The following is a 15,220-nucleotide window of genomic DNA, read 5'->3' on the forward strand; positions in this document are numbered from 1 at the left end:
GGGCTGGGGATTTGAACCCGCCACCTTAGATGTACGTGGCTGGCGCCCCAGCCGGTTGAGCTATAGGCGCCGAGCCAAAGATGCAAAATCTTATGAAGAATGCTTCATTCTTTTTTGAGTTCTGTTGCACTATGTGGTAATTATAGTTGATATTAGGGTAAATTTCAAATGTTCTTACCACAAAAATGTTAAGTATTTGAGGTGATGGATATATTGACTAGTTTAATTATTCCACATTGTATTCATAGATTATAACATCACTGTGTACTCCATAAGTTTATACAACTATAAATTGTTGGTTTACAATAAAAATAAAATTGTTGTATCTTTTTGTAAAAAAAAAAAAAAAAAAAAGACTTACACTGGTGGAGACAGTCCCCACCAGAAGGACCTGACTAGCCCTGAGACATCTGCTGCTCTCTTACTTGGATCAGGGTGCCTCAGTGAAACCACAAAGCATCCAGGTGGAGCTAGGCGCGTCTGTTTGGAGAGAGTTGGACATTCATGCCATCTGCCTCGCACTAACCTGCTTGTTCAAGAGGCTAGACATCCAGTCTTCCAAAGTGCACCTCAAGCCAAGCCTCGTGTTTCCATTTCCCAGGACTCACTGTGAAAGAGCTGGGAGGACACTGCACCCCTGCTTACTGTCAGGGGTTATTATCTACTTGGAAAATTCATACATTGAAGTGGTAACTCCAAGTGTCTATCATGTGATATTATTTGGAGACAGGGTTTTGAAGAAGTATCAAAACAGGACTAGGTCATTTCAGATTAGGACATAAACAAACACAGAGGGACAATATAATGTGAGGACAGAGAAGAACACAGCCATCTATAAGCCCAAGGACATTTCCTAATTACTAGAGTATTCCAGGGGCAGCTGGGACAGCAGACGGAGCGTCCTGGTCCTGAACATTCCAGGGGGCAGCTCAGTAAGCTATAGGGATATTTGTGTGAACTAAAAATCTTAAGGCTCCCCTCCCAGTGGCTAACTGACTGGCCCCCCTCTTGGCTAAGGGGATCCCAGCTATGAGAAAGCTCAGACATGCCTCATCATGCCCTTTCCCTCTTTAGAGATGTCCTTTGTGACTCATTACCAGGCCTAAGGCTATGCAAGACACACTTGCAAGTCCTCAATATACACAAGAAACCACCTGAGTCTGGGCCTGTGTCCTGTAGTTTGTCTCTGATTCACAGACCCTGACCTTAACTTGGCATTGCTTTGCACAGACTCCTGGGTTATTAGACAGAACCTAACTCTTGCAGCCAATTAACAGACAAAGAATCTTTAAACCCACCTATAACCTGTGGGACCCACTTTGAGTGTCCCACCTTTTCAGGCCAAACCAATGTACCCCCCTCAATATACTGATTTATGACTTTACCTATAATTCCTGTCTCCCTGGAATGTATAAAACCAAACCATAATCCCACCTCAAGTCCACTTGCTCAAAGCTTCTTGGGCGTAGCTCCGGGTCATGGTCCTCAAATTTGGTTCAGGACAAAGCTCTTTAAACTGTTTTATAGAGTCTGGCTTCTTCCCCCAACATTTGCATCATGTAACATGGCGGGGTCCAGAGAGATAAGTGATCTGCCATGTCCAACAACTTGAACATGCAGATCCTATAAGCCCCAAGGCCTGTGACATCCTCTGGGGTTGCCGAAGCCTGAGGGTCACTGGAGTCTTCCTTCTTTGTGTGGCCCCAGCCCAGACACCAGCTAGCACAGAACTCAGAGAAAGGAGCCTGCTCCCAAGTTCATGTTTTCTAAAAGCCTGGACCTTGAGGGAATAGGAGGGCCTTGGAAAAAGGCAGAAGAGCCTAGAAAGGCAGCATGACAGAGGTGACCGGAGCACAGAAGCAGTCTCTGGGATAGGCAGGTCACCCGTGTCTGACTGTCTTGGATGAGTGTGAGGGTCCGAGCTTAGGGCCACCTAGCCACATCCCCACATCCCTGCACCTAGCCTACCCCGCCTCTGAGGACCTTGCCAGAGGAAACAAGGTAACCTCTGGGGGCTGGGGGTCAAAGCTGAGGACCCAGCTGGGCAGAGGCCCCCACAGCTCCCTCTGTAGAAGGGTCAAGATCGCCTGATGATGGAGAGTACACAGCCTTGGCCTCAGGCATAGAGGCCTAACTGGCCCCCATGCTAAGTTAGAGCAAAACAAGGGACCCAGCATCTCAGCACTGCTGGGTGTGGGCAACTTGAAGGTGACCAGACTCTGTAGGCTGGACAAGGTGCACAGGCACCTGGAAGCCCAGGCCCATGAACTGCCAACTTATAGAGGATTCGGGCCATGTGGTACCAGATATGTGTCAGAACCTCAAGCCACTGTTGGATTCTGGGATCCCAATCAGACTAACAGCCTCCCTGACCCTGGCCCTGTGTGATCTAGCGTAGACTGAAGATCTGAAGGGCCCACAGGCTGTGTATAGACTGCTGCCAGACTGCAGGGCCCCTCGCATGAGGCCTCTTGCTGGCAAACACATAATTGGAAACAGACCCTGCGCCTGACTCAAAGGAAGGAGCACTGCCCCCACACCATCCACTCTCACAGGCTCTGCACAACAGTCTTAGCTTCCCGTGAGCTCAGGTCCAGGCTGGCTGATATGTGTCAGCCACACAGCTGAGCTCATCCAGCCAAGATGTTCTGGAAGGCTCCATTCCTATGCATATCCACCACAATTCCAGGGTGCCACATCCCAGCCAAAAGCACACATACTTATTTACATACACATATGTATACAACATATGTATAAAAACACACATACATGCAAAGACACACATGTACATGTACATATACACATACATCTATGTGTGTGCACATCATACACGTACATGTGCACATGTGCACACATATAAAAAAGTGCATATTAACACAGGCACATATACGTGTGTGTGTGTGCAATGCATACACACCATACTGCCTACACACATGATTATGCATGCATATACACAAACATTGTGAATGCACGCATGTTAACACATATGAATTGTCATATGTGTGTGCACATATACACACACACTGTGTGTACAGATGCACTCATGTATGTACACTCCCATACAGCATGCTCCCACCAGCTCCTCCCAGCTTGCCAGCACATTGCAGTAACTACTCAGGGCTCCCAACACCCTGGCTGGGCCCCTCACAGGAAAAATGCAGTGGAGAGCGGAGTGGCCATTGATGCCCCCACTGTGGGCAGAAGGTGGTGTGCTTTGGGGAGGGTGCCATGTGGAATGCCCATTGTGGGGATGCCATAGTGGTCCTATAGGAGGGCCATGGGGACTGCTGGGGGGGTACTGTGAGAGTTCCTGGGGGGATACTATGGAGGTTCCTAGGGGTTCTGTGGGGGTGGTATGGTTGTTCCCAAGAGTGCCATGGTGGTTCACTGGGGTTCTAGGGAAGTTCCATGGGGTCATGGAGGTTCCTGGAGGGTTCTGGGGGGTTCCATGAGGCTGTGGAGGTTTCTGGGGGATGCCATGGGGGTTCTATGGGGCCATGGGGGTGCTGTGAGGAAGTGGGGGATTCTGTGGGAACTTCCATTGGGGAGTGGGGTTCTTGGGGGGTGCCATGGGGGTTCCTGAGGATGCTGCAGGGATTCCTGGGGGAAATTATGAGGGTGCCATGGGGGTACCATGAGGTGTGACATGAAAAGTTCCTTGGGGGGTTGCCACTGGAGAGTCAGGGTTCCCAGGGGGTGCTGTGAGAGCTCCTGGGAGTTCCATGGGAGTTCATGGGGAGTGGGGTTCTCAAGAAGTGCTATGGGGTTCCTGGGGAGTGCCATGGGGGTTCCTAGGGTGTCTTGGTGGTCCCAGGGTTTTCTTGGGGGTGCTATGGGAGTTCCCAGGGGGTTCCATGGGAGATGCTGTGAAAAGTTATTTTGGGGGTGCCATTGGAGAGTCAGGGTTCCCAGGGGGTACCATGGGGAGTGCCACTGGGGGTGCTGTGGGGAGTTTCCATGGAGGGTGCTGTAGGGAAGTGGGGTGTTCCACGGACAGTATTGTGGGAGGTTCTTGGGGATTCGATGAAGAATTCTTTGGGGGTACCACAGGTGAGCGGGGGTTCCTGGGGTGCCATTGGGGGTGCCATTTGGGGTTCTGTGGGGAGTACAGCCACCAGACTTAGGATAAAGGTGCTGGCAGGTGGGCCCTCAGAGCACCTGGGCTGTCCTTGCTGGGAGAAACTGCTGCAGGGCAGCTTCACCAATTCCCTTCCAGCTACAGGTGTCAGGGCTGCCCAGTTTTCTTCTGAAGGGCTGCAGATGGGGGCATGCCCATACCTCCCTCTCAGCAACAGATACTCCCAGCTTCTCCCACCAAAATCCTCAGGTTCCCTGTGTACCTGAGGCCAGCTGATGAGCAGCCCAAGCTGCACCTGCAAATGAGGGTTGGAGCAGGAGCAGGGGCAGGTCCAGACCCTGCCTGTCTTGAGGTCATCCCCCATCTTTCCTCAGGCCATGAGGCCCAGTGAAGGAACCAACGTGGGCCTAAGGCCTCCAAACTTTTGGCTTCTCCGGGCCACACTGGAAGAAGAAGCGCTGTCTTGCGCCACAAATTAAATACACATGCTAACAAAAGCTGATAAGCAAAAGAAAAGGTCCATGCATAATTTTTGTGATACCTGACACCACGGATAAGTAAAACAGTCCTCACATAATCCTAGGTGGGACACAAAAGGTCAGGCCTCACAGGGCGGAATGATGAGTCCAGGACAGCAGATAAAGTGGGACTCAAAACTTCCCCTCCTTTACCAAGAACGTTCCCCTCCAAAAAGTCCTGTTCTGCAGAAAATGTGGGTGTTTGACCATTGCCAGTTACTCACCAACAGCCCAAATTCCTTCCCAATGAAGGTGCAGTGACACATCACCTCAACCAGGCCACCCTTGGAACATTTTCTTTGAGTGAAAAAGGCAGCTCCACCCCCTGGGCTCTGGAAAGTGTGTGATCATGGGCACAGCCACGGCCAGTCAGCTGGGCCTTGCAGTGGGAAGGACAGACTATGCAGCCTCCTCAGGCCCCACAGAAGACTCCTGACCCCATCCCTAGGTGAGCCAGAGTGGCAGGAGGGGAGCCCTGCCTGGGGGTCTCTGCCCAGAGATCCTGGGGAGCTGGCTGGGTGCACCCACTCCCATGCCTCCCAGGACAACAGCAGCTGGCTCAGAGCCTCTATGGCAGAGATGCCCCACCAACCAGCAGAAACAAGGCCTTGGCATCAGGCAGCAGAAGAAAGCAGAGCTACCGTGCAGGTACTTCCATAGGGTCCTGTGTGGATGGCAGCATACCCAACCTCAAGGGCCTCTGGGCCAACATTGTCAGGACAAACTGACACGGAACAGCTCAGGACACCCTCACACACAGTGGTCCTCTGCTTGTCTCAATGGACTCCCTCAAGCAGGGACAGTGAGGACCAAAGTTGGTGCCATGAGCTCCTTCCCATCCCACAGAAAAGCCCAATACTGGGGAGTGTTGACCAGCTTCAGGTTAGGCCCCAGATGAGGCACTGCCCTGTGGTGCCAAGACTGGACTCTGAGACAGGGGTGGAGGAGATCCCCATCTGCTTCACGGGTGCCCAAAGACCCAAGTCCAGGGAGAAGCCATCCCCTCATCACACTGAGGTGGCCCCAAGAGGCCCCATGGGGTGGCCATGAACATTTGGCAAGGACAGTATCAGAGCCCACCAAAGGCAGCCCTGAGCCATGCCAGATGGGTGGGCTGCAGCTAAAATTGAGGGAGCTTCTTGACTGGGCCAACAGTCAGGCCCACCCCTAGGGCAGCCACTCTCCCTGGGTCAGCCATGGTCCTTCAATGATACTGACCACTGTGCCATCATGGTGGGGCCCAGGGGAAGGCTGCAGAGTTCTGTGAAAGTAGGCCTGGGAGTGCTGTGGCCCCCTCCCCACAGGAATCACCCATTGGCTCAGAACCCATGACAGCCACCTACCCCCTTCCCCATCTGGAGCCAAGATGTCCTGCGGGCTGGGCCTTTACAGGGGAGGAAGAGAGCTTGAGGGTCCCCTCACTTTAGGCCCCATCTCCCTGGGTACTCATCCTGGGCCTGCCATGAGAAGACTCAGGAGGGCTCAGGCCCCTAGAAGGCCAAGACAACAGCTGTCCCCTTCAGGAAAGCCACCAGGCTTCTAATCAGCAGGAAGGCTGGGTCCTCACACAGTAGCAGTCTGAAACTGAAGCATTCCCTGGGGCAGGGATGGTGCCTGGTAGAAGGTTTCTGAGCTGGTGGGAGCTGGGCCCTCAGATAGCCTCCCCAGCAAGATCTGAGCATGGGAAGGTTGACAGAGGGCAGAGAGTGAACAGGCTGCCTCTCACTCAGAACACCATCTCCACAAGGTCACACACTCCTTAGCGGGAGACTTTGGGCAGCACTGAGGATCCCAAGCATCCCTCCTGCACCTGCTGCCATGTGTATACATATTAAATGACTGCTGATGGTGGCCAGCAGCACCTGCAAAGTCATGGCTGATGTCTCCACAGCCATCCACCGTGACTCTCCAGGGACACAAAGGAGAGGACTAGGAGGGGAGCCAAATGGCCTCTGCATCAATTAAACCAACCCCAGAAAACCCTACACTCACTGCCTTCTGGGCACAGACTGTGTTATGGCCCATTATTCACTTCCAAGAAACTCAGTCAGCAGTGTCCTTTCTGAGTCTTCCACGCTAGTGCCAACATGTGCAGCTTCCTGGTGCTTCCAGGAGGTTCATTTGCTGCTGTTCACAAACCTTAGTCAGCGTCAGCATGGAGCTGGGAAGAGCACACTCCACTAGAGGATTTTTGGAATTTTTAAACTGTGTTAGACTAGTTTCAAAGCCTGGAGTGCTTGCAATATGTCTTCAGTGACCTTACTCCTTCCTGTATACGAACTTTTTGGTGGTTTCCGGAAGTTAGAAGAGGCTGAACTTCACTGAAAGATGAGGAAAGGAGTGGGTGTCCAGTGACTGAGGAAAACATCACTGCTGTGTAAAATCTGCTTCTTAAAGACAATCAAGTGACATTTGAGGTCACTGAGGCAGCACTACAGATGGGTCAGCGGCAGCATCCAAACTCCTGCATGATCATTTTCAAGTCAGAAAAGCTTCACCTGATGGGGCCTCACACTCTGACAGATGGTACAAGTGTGGCGTGTTGAGAGGTGTGAGGAAATGCTGGTCAGGTCCGAGAGAGGCCAATCTGGACATGTCCCTAACATGTCACTGATGAGACCTGGCTTTCTGAGTGTGACCCAGAGAATAGACAGCAGACAAGAGTGAAAAGGAATGCCTTAAATCTTTGGAGAATTCTACCAAACATTTAAGAAAGAAGTGACACCAATTCTGTGTAAACTCCATCAGAATACAAAGAGAACATTTCAAAACTTTTATATTAGGCCAGAATTGCCCTGATACAAACTGGACAAAAATATCTTAAAAAAAAAAAAAAAAAGAAAGAAAGAAAGGAAAAGAAAAGAAAAACAGAATTCTGGGAAGATGGCCGACTAGTAGCAACCCTCGGCAGAGGCTCCTGACCAGAGAGAGAAAAACTGGACAGAATCAGACTCTATGAAGCCAAAGGTGGGAGCTGAGCCAAGAAAGAAGTTCAGGAAGCTGTGACTCCAAGGAAGAGCATTCAAGAAAATAAATTACAGGTACAAAGCCTATCGACTAGAGGACAGGAGACCTCTCCCCCAAGTGGGAGGCTCACTGGTGCTCCCTGTGAGCTAGCAGGGAACAAAAGACCACTCATTTTACCTCAGTGGAGAGAGCTGCTAAACACCAGATCTCTTTCTCCAGGGAGGTCTTATGAACCTAGACACCCCCCAGCCAGGCATAAAATTGAACAAATACTTTCCCCCACAATTGCAAACACTCACCCTTCCCCCCTCACATAGCAGTATGAAGTTCTGCCCCTTCCCCCACAGAGCACAGAGTGTTTGGTCTTTTCCTGAGATATCTGGGCACAGTGTGGACTGCCAAACATCAGGACAGAATCTGTGACTAGAAAGAGGGCATAGGAAGAAAGGGACACTTGGTGGGAGGAGGAGCAGTCCCCTGGTTATGACTTTGCCTGGCCAGTGGTGGTGTTGACCCTCAGGCTGTGTCTGGCAGGAGAGGGTGCAGAACCCCCAGCTCTGATGAAGCAAACAAGTGAAGAGTGGTCACCTGGTGTGGACTGAATTTGGTGGACGGGGCTGGTCCCCAGCTCCTACTGGGCCAGTGAGCAGAGGCTTGCTGAGTGTGGACCGAGACCTGAGGGCAAGGGTGTGGTCCCCTGACTCCAACTGGGCTAGCAAGCAGAGAAGGGACACCAGTGTGGACTGAGTGTGGCAGGCAAGGGCATGGACCCTTGGCTCCAAATGTGCTGTTGGAGACCCTTGGATCTCTCTCTGCTGTGCAGGGTTTGTACTGACTGAGATAATTTGATTGGAACTTGTGTCTGGGTCCGTCCACCTGGGGACACTCTTAGGTTGTCCTTTGAAGTTCTGTAGTGGAAAAGAACTGAAAGGTAGGAACAGGGCACTGCAGCTGTCTGTATTTCTCCACAGCCAAGATTTAAACTTAAAGCCATGGCTTCCTAGGATAGGATAGAGGTTGGCTGATTTCAAAACAGAGCCAATTGGTATTATCTCACCAAGTAGGCCCTCAGAGTCTCCAGCCAAAACTCTGAAAAGGGGTTGTGTAAGGTTGTAGGGGATAGGCCACAATTACAAAGCCTAGCACTTTGTTAAAGGGCTGAGTATCTCTACTACCTGGGAACCCTAATTCAATCTCATCCTACCAGTTCTAATTACCAAATGATGGAAAATAAATATGGTGAGGAACCAATAGAAGAACTCTGGCAACATGAATAACCAGAGTGGATCAACTCCCCCACCACCAAGGAATGACAAAGGAGATACAATTGAAGATGCCATGGATAGACAAATGGCTGAAATGTCAGAAATAGAATTCAGAATATAGATGGCAAATAAGATGAATAGAATGAAAGAAAAGTTAGAAATTGAAATCCATAGAGTAGTTCTAAAATTGTCTCAAGAAATTAATGAATTCAAAGGCAAAGTCAGATATGGACATAATGATAAAAGAGATAGCAGAGCTCAAGGAAATGAAAAAGTTATTTAAGGAGCTCTGAAATATATTAGAATCCCTCAGTAATAGAGTGGACTAGGCAGAAGAAAAGATCTCTGAAATTGAAGATAAAGATTTTGAACGTTCCCAAACACTCAAAGAGGCAGACAAATGGATAGCAAAAACTGATCATTCCTTGAGAGAGTTGTGGCATCACTCTAAAAAATCAAACAATCATCTTATAGGAATTCCTGAAGGAGAAGAGGATGGTCCTAAAGGTACAGATGCTCTACTCCAAGAGATTTTGGAGGAAAATTTCCCAAGCATTGCAAGAGATACAGAAATTCAGATAGTAGACTGTTTCAGAACCCCAACAAGACTCAATCCATGTAAAGCATCTCCTAGACACATTGTGATTAATTTTGCCAGAGTTAAGATCAAGGAGAAAATTCTGCAAGCAGCCAGATGTAAGAAAAGCATTACCTACAAAGGGAGAAATATCAGAATGATTGCAGATCTCTCAGGAAAAACGTTTCAGGCCAAAAGATGATGGTCATCGACCTTCAGTATCCTAAAACAAAAGAACTTTCAGCCCAGGATCCTGTATCCAGCTAAAATGAGTTTCATTTGTGATGGAGAAATTGAATATTTTAATGAGATACACATGTTGAAGAAATTTGCCATAACTAAACCAGCTCTCCAGGATATTCTCAGACCCATCCTTCACAATGACCAGCATAATGCTCTACCACCAAAGTAAATGCACTCAGAAATTTTTTAACAAAACCCAACTTCCACAGTGCTGAAAGGATTAAAAATGTCCACTGGACATCAGAAAAACATAACCCCCAAACACTACCAGGCTTATCAATTCTCTCAATTAATGTGAATGTTTTAAATTATCCTCCAAAGAGGCACAGGTTGGTTGACTGGATACATAAACTTAGACCAGATACCTGCTGCATTCAAGAATCTTATCTTACCTTGAAGGACAAAAATAGACTCAGGGTGAAAGGATGGACATCTATAATACAGGCAAATGGAAATCAGAAAAAAGTAGTGTTTGCAATCTTATTTGCAGATACAATTGGCTTTAAACCAACAAAGATAAAGAAAGATAAGGATGGTCACTACATATTTGTCAAGGGAAACACCTAACATGAAAATATTTTGATAATTAACACTTATGCACCCAACATGAAAAGATAAGGATGGTTATTACATATTTGTCAAGGGAAACACCCAACATGAAAAGATTTTGATAAATAACAGTTGTGTCAAGGGAAATACCCAACATGAAAAGATTTTGATAATTAACACTTATACACCCAGAATGCTCCTCAATTTATAAAGCAAACCCTAATGGATATGAACAACTTGATATCTTCTTGCACTATAATAGTTGGAGATTTTAACAACCCTTTGGCAGTTTTGAATAGATCCTCCAAGAAGAAACTAAACAAAGAAATGTTAGACTTAAATCTGACCCTAGAACAAATGGACTTGACAGATCTCTACAGAACATTTCATCCTAATAAAACTGAATATACATTATTCTCATCAGCCCATAGATCATCCTCCAAAACTGAATCATGTCCTAGGGCACAAGTCAAACCTGAGCAAATTTAAAAGTGTAGAAATTATTCATTGTATCTTCTCAGACCACCATGGAATAAAAGTTGAACTCAACAGCAACACGAATCTTCATACTCAAACAAAAGCATGGAAACGAAATAATCTTAGGCTGCATGATAGCTGGGTCAAAGATGAGATTAAGAAGGAAATCACCAAATTTTTGGAACAAAATGATAAAGAAGACACAAAATATCAAAGGCAGTCCTACTAGGGAAATGTATAGCATTGGGAGCCTTCATCAAGAAAACAGAAAGAGGGGAAGCCAACAACTTAATGGGTCATCTCAAGCAACTAGAAAAGGAAGAACGTTCCAAACTCATATCTGGCAAAAGAAAAGAAATAACCAAAATTAGGGCAGAATTAAATGAATTTGAAAACAAAAGAACCATTCAGAAGATCAACAAAACAAAAAGTTGGTTTTTGAAAAGATTAATACAATTGATAAACTTTGGCCAACCTGACCAGAAACAGAAAAGTAAACTCTCTAATATTATGTATCAGAAATGATCAAGGAGAAATAAAAACAGACACCTCAGAAATTCAAAAATTCCTCAATGATTACTACAAAAAACTCTATTCACAGAAATAAAAATCTGAAGGAAATATATCAATACCTGGAAGCATGCCACCTTCCTAGACTCAACCAGAAAGAATTAGAAATTTTGAATAGACCTATATCAATCACTGAAGTAGCATCAACAATATGAAATCTCCCAAAGAAAGAAAATTTGAGGACCAGACAGCTTCACATCTGAATTCTATCCAGCCTTTCAAGATGAACTAGTAGCTATATTATACAACCTTTTCCAAAGCATAGTAAAAGAAGGAATACTTCCCAACACATTCTATAAAGCAAATATCACCTTGATCCCCAAACCAGGAAAGGATCCAACAAAGAAAGAAAATTATAGACCAATATCATTAATGAATATTTATGCAAAAAATAAGATAAGATCTTAGCAAACAGAATTCAACAACACATCAAAAATATTATACACCATGATCAAGTTGGTTTTATTCCAGGGTTACAGGGTTGGTTGAAATATGCAAATCTATATATATATATATCACATAAATAAAATAAAAAACAAAGACCATATGATTCCCTCAATTGATGCAGAAAAAGCTTTTGATAATATCCAGCATCCTTTCATAATCAGAACACTTAAGAAAATAGGCATAGAAGGGACATTTCTTAAACTGATGGAGGCCATCTACAGCAAACCCACAGACCTATCATATTGAGTGGAGTAAAACTGAAAACATTTCCACTAGGCTCGGCACCTGTGGCTCAAGCGGCTAAGGTGCCAGCCACATACACCTAAGGTGGCAGGTTTGAATCCAGTCCGGCCCACAAAAAAACAACAATGATGGCTGCAACCAAAAAATAGCCGGGTGCTGTGGCAGGCACCTGTGGTCCCAGCTACTTGGGAGGTGGAGGCAGGAGACTTGCTTGAGCCCAGGAGTTGGAGGTTGCTGTGAGCTGTGATGCCACAGCACTCTACCCAGGGAAACAGCTTGAGGCTCTGTCTCAAAAAAAAAAAAGAAAACATTTCCACTCAGATTAGGAATGAGGCAAGTATGCCCATTTTCTCCACTGCTATTCAGCATAGTAATAGAAGTAATAGAAGTCTTAGCCATTGCAGTCAGGCAGGAGAAGGCAATCGAGGGTATCCAAATAGGGCAAGAGGCTATCAAACTCTCACTCTTCACTGATGATATAATCCTATACCTAGAAAATCCCGGGGACTCAACTTTAAAACTCTTAGAAGTAATCAAGGAATACAGCAGCATCTCAGGATACAAAATCAATACTTACAAATCAGTAGCTTTATATACATGCCAGCAATAGTCAAGCTGAAAATATAGTCAAGGACCCTGTTCCTTTTACAGTAGTGCCAAAGAAAATTAAATACCTGGGAATTTAAGTAACAAAGGACATGAAAGATCTCTATAAAGAGAATTATGAAACTCTGAGAAAAGAAATAGCTGAAGATATTAACAAATGGGAAAAAATACCATGCTCATGGCTGAAAAGAATCAACATTGTTAAAATGTCCATACTATCCAGAGCCATCTACAGATTCAACGCAATCCCTATTAAAACACCATTGTCATACCTTAAAGAGCTTGAAAAAATGGTTCTTCATTTTATACAGAATCAGAAAAAACCTTGAATAGCCAATGCATTACTCAGAAATGAAAACAAATCGGGAGGTATCACATTACCAGACTTCAGGCTATACTATAAATCTATAGGGATCAAAACAGCATGGTACTGGCACAAAAACAGAGAGGTAGATTTATGGAACAGAATAGAGAACCAAGAGATGAACCCAGCTACTTATCATCATTTGATCTTTGACAAGCCTATCAAAAACATTCAGTGGGGGAAAGAGTCCCTATTTAATAAATGGTGCTGGGTGAACTGGCTGGCAACCTGTAGAAGACTGAAACTGGACCCCAACCTTTCACAATTAACAAAAATTGATTCTCACTGGATAAGAGATTTAAACTTAAGACATGAAACGATAAAAATACTAGAAGAGAGTGCAGGGAAAACACTTGAAGAAATCAGCCTGGGAGAATATTTTATGAGGAACCCTTGGGTAATTGAAGCAACACCAAAAATACATTACTGGGATCTGATCAAACTAAAAAGCTTCTGCACAGCCAAGAGCACAGAAAGTAAAGCAGACAACCTTCAGAATGGGAGAAGATTTTTTCAGGTTATACTTCCAACAAAAGTCCAATAACTAGAATCCACAGGGAACTCGAACTAATCAATAAGAAAAGAACAAATAACCCACTTCCATGTGGGCAAGAGACTTGAACAGAAATTTCTCTAAAGAAGACAGACACATGGCCTACAAACACATGAAAAAATGCTCATCATCATTAATCATCAGAGAAATGCAAATTAAAACCACTTTGAGATATCATCTAACTCCAGTAAGATTAGCCTACATCACAAAATTCCCAAATTGACAGAAGTTGGCAAGGATGCAGGTGGGATCTGGTGGGGTCTGATGCCAGACCAAGGTTACTGTGTCATCCTGGGCACAGCCACAGCCCTTCCTGACCCACTCAATGGAAAGGGGACACAGCCAGGCCCCAACTTCCAAGGCTGTGGGAAGGCTGTTCAGGTGAGTCTGAGTGGCCCATCATGCCCAGTGTCCCTGAACTGGAGGCCTACACCTTGTACCAGCCCCACACCCTAGGCCCCCTGCCCCAGGCCACAGTAGACAAATCTGGATGGACAGTGCTCTCAGCCCCCAGCTGACCAAGGGCACAGCCTGGTAAAGGCCAGGGGCAGGGGGCAGAAGGTTAGGGTGCAGGAGATATGAGGGAGTGACAGGAAAGGAACAGGACCAGGGATGGGGGAGGAACACACACACACGCACAGATGACACAATTCCCACAGGCACCATTCGTGCACATGTCATCCACACGTGGATCCACCACTGGCTTTTTTTGCTGCCCTTAGAAGAGGTCTCACACAGCTCTGTGCCTCCCGTGTGGGGTGTAAATGCCCTGAGCCCAGCCCCCTCCCTGAGTGTGGCCATGTGCCGTTGCCCTCCTGGGTCCAGATGCTGGACAGTGTCACACTCCACCAGCTCTCCTCTGTGCACTTTGCCCTTTCAGTGTGACTTGCTGGAGTTTTTGAAATTGATTGTTGGTGACCCTTTGCCTGCTCTGTATGTTGGATATTTTTTTCTTCCAGTGGGATTCTTGTCACTTACCTTGGGTGATGATGTCTTTTTCCAAAAACAAATGTTTTAAATTTTCAGATAGTAAAATCTTTCCTATAAGGTCTTTGGGATTCTGCCTTGCTTAAGAAGGACATGCTCCCCAAGTTATCTTCTTTTCCTATCCCGTGTTTGTCGAGTAAGGACGCGCACACTGGGGGGCCCTGCGTGTAGTGACTCGGGTAAAACAGAGCCTCCCTGAAGGCAGGAGGTTGCCACATGGGCCTGAGCAGGGACAGCCCCATGGAGGAGCCAGAAGCCAACCAGGAATGAGGCTGAGTATGCCCAGGATCCACTAGAACTTTCCCTGCACTGGGTGCCACCTGGCACCAATTGTCCTGTTATCTCCGTGGGGTTCTGTCTAGGAACAGCCCGGAGCCCCCCTACTCCCACCAAGGGCCACTTCTCCCAGGAACCTGCACTGGTCCCAGGATGCTCCCTGCACCTGTGACCAGGATCAGGCCCCTCCACCGCTGAGTTGCACCTGGTATCTGTGGGGCCCTGAGCTGTGACCCCATTCCGTCCAAACCCAGATCCCATTGAGCACATTGTCCCAAAACCGGTCTCACTCTATGCCCCAAAGGGTCAAGGCTGTAAGGTGACTCAGTCCCCACCTTGAGTCAGCTCCATCACTAGATACTCCCCAAGGTCTCCCACCTGAACCTTGCTCTGCAACCCTGAGAGTGGAGCTTGACAGGACAGTTCTCCCATAATGGCTCCCCCCAGCTGACAGCCAAACATTATCAGCTCTGTCTGGCTCAGCAGCTCAGTCTGGGGCC

Source organism: Otolemur garnettii, unplaced genomic scaffold (genome assembly GCF_000181295.1).
Source record: "Otolemur garnettii isolate 467f Iridium unplaced genomic scaffold, OtoGar3 scaffold00128, whole genome shotgun sequence".
Classification (NCBI taxonomy): Eukaryota; Metazoa; Chordata; class Mammalia; order Primates; family Galagidae; genus Otolemur; species Otolemur garnettii.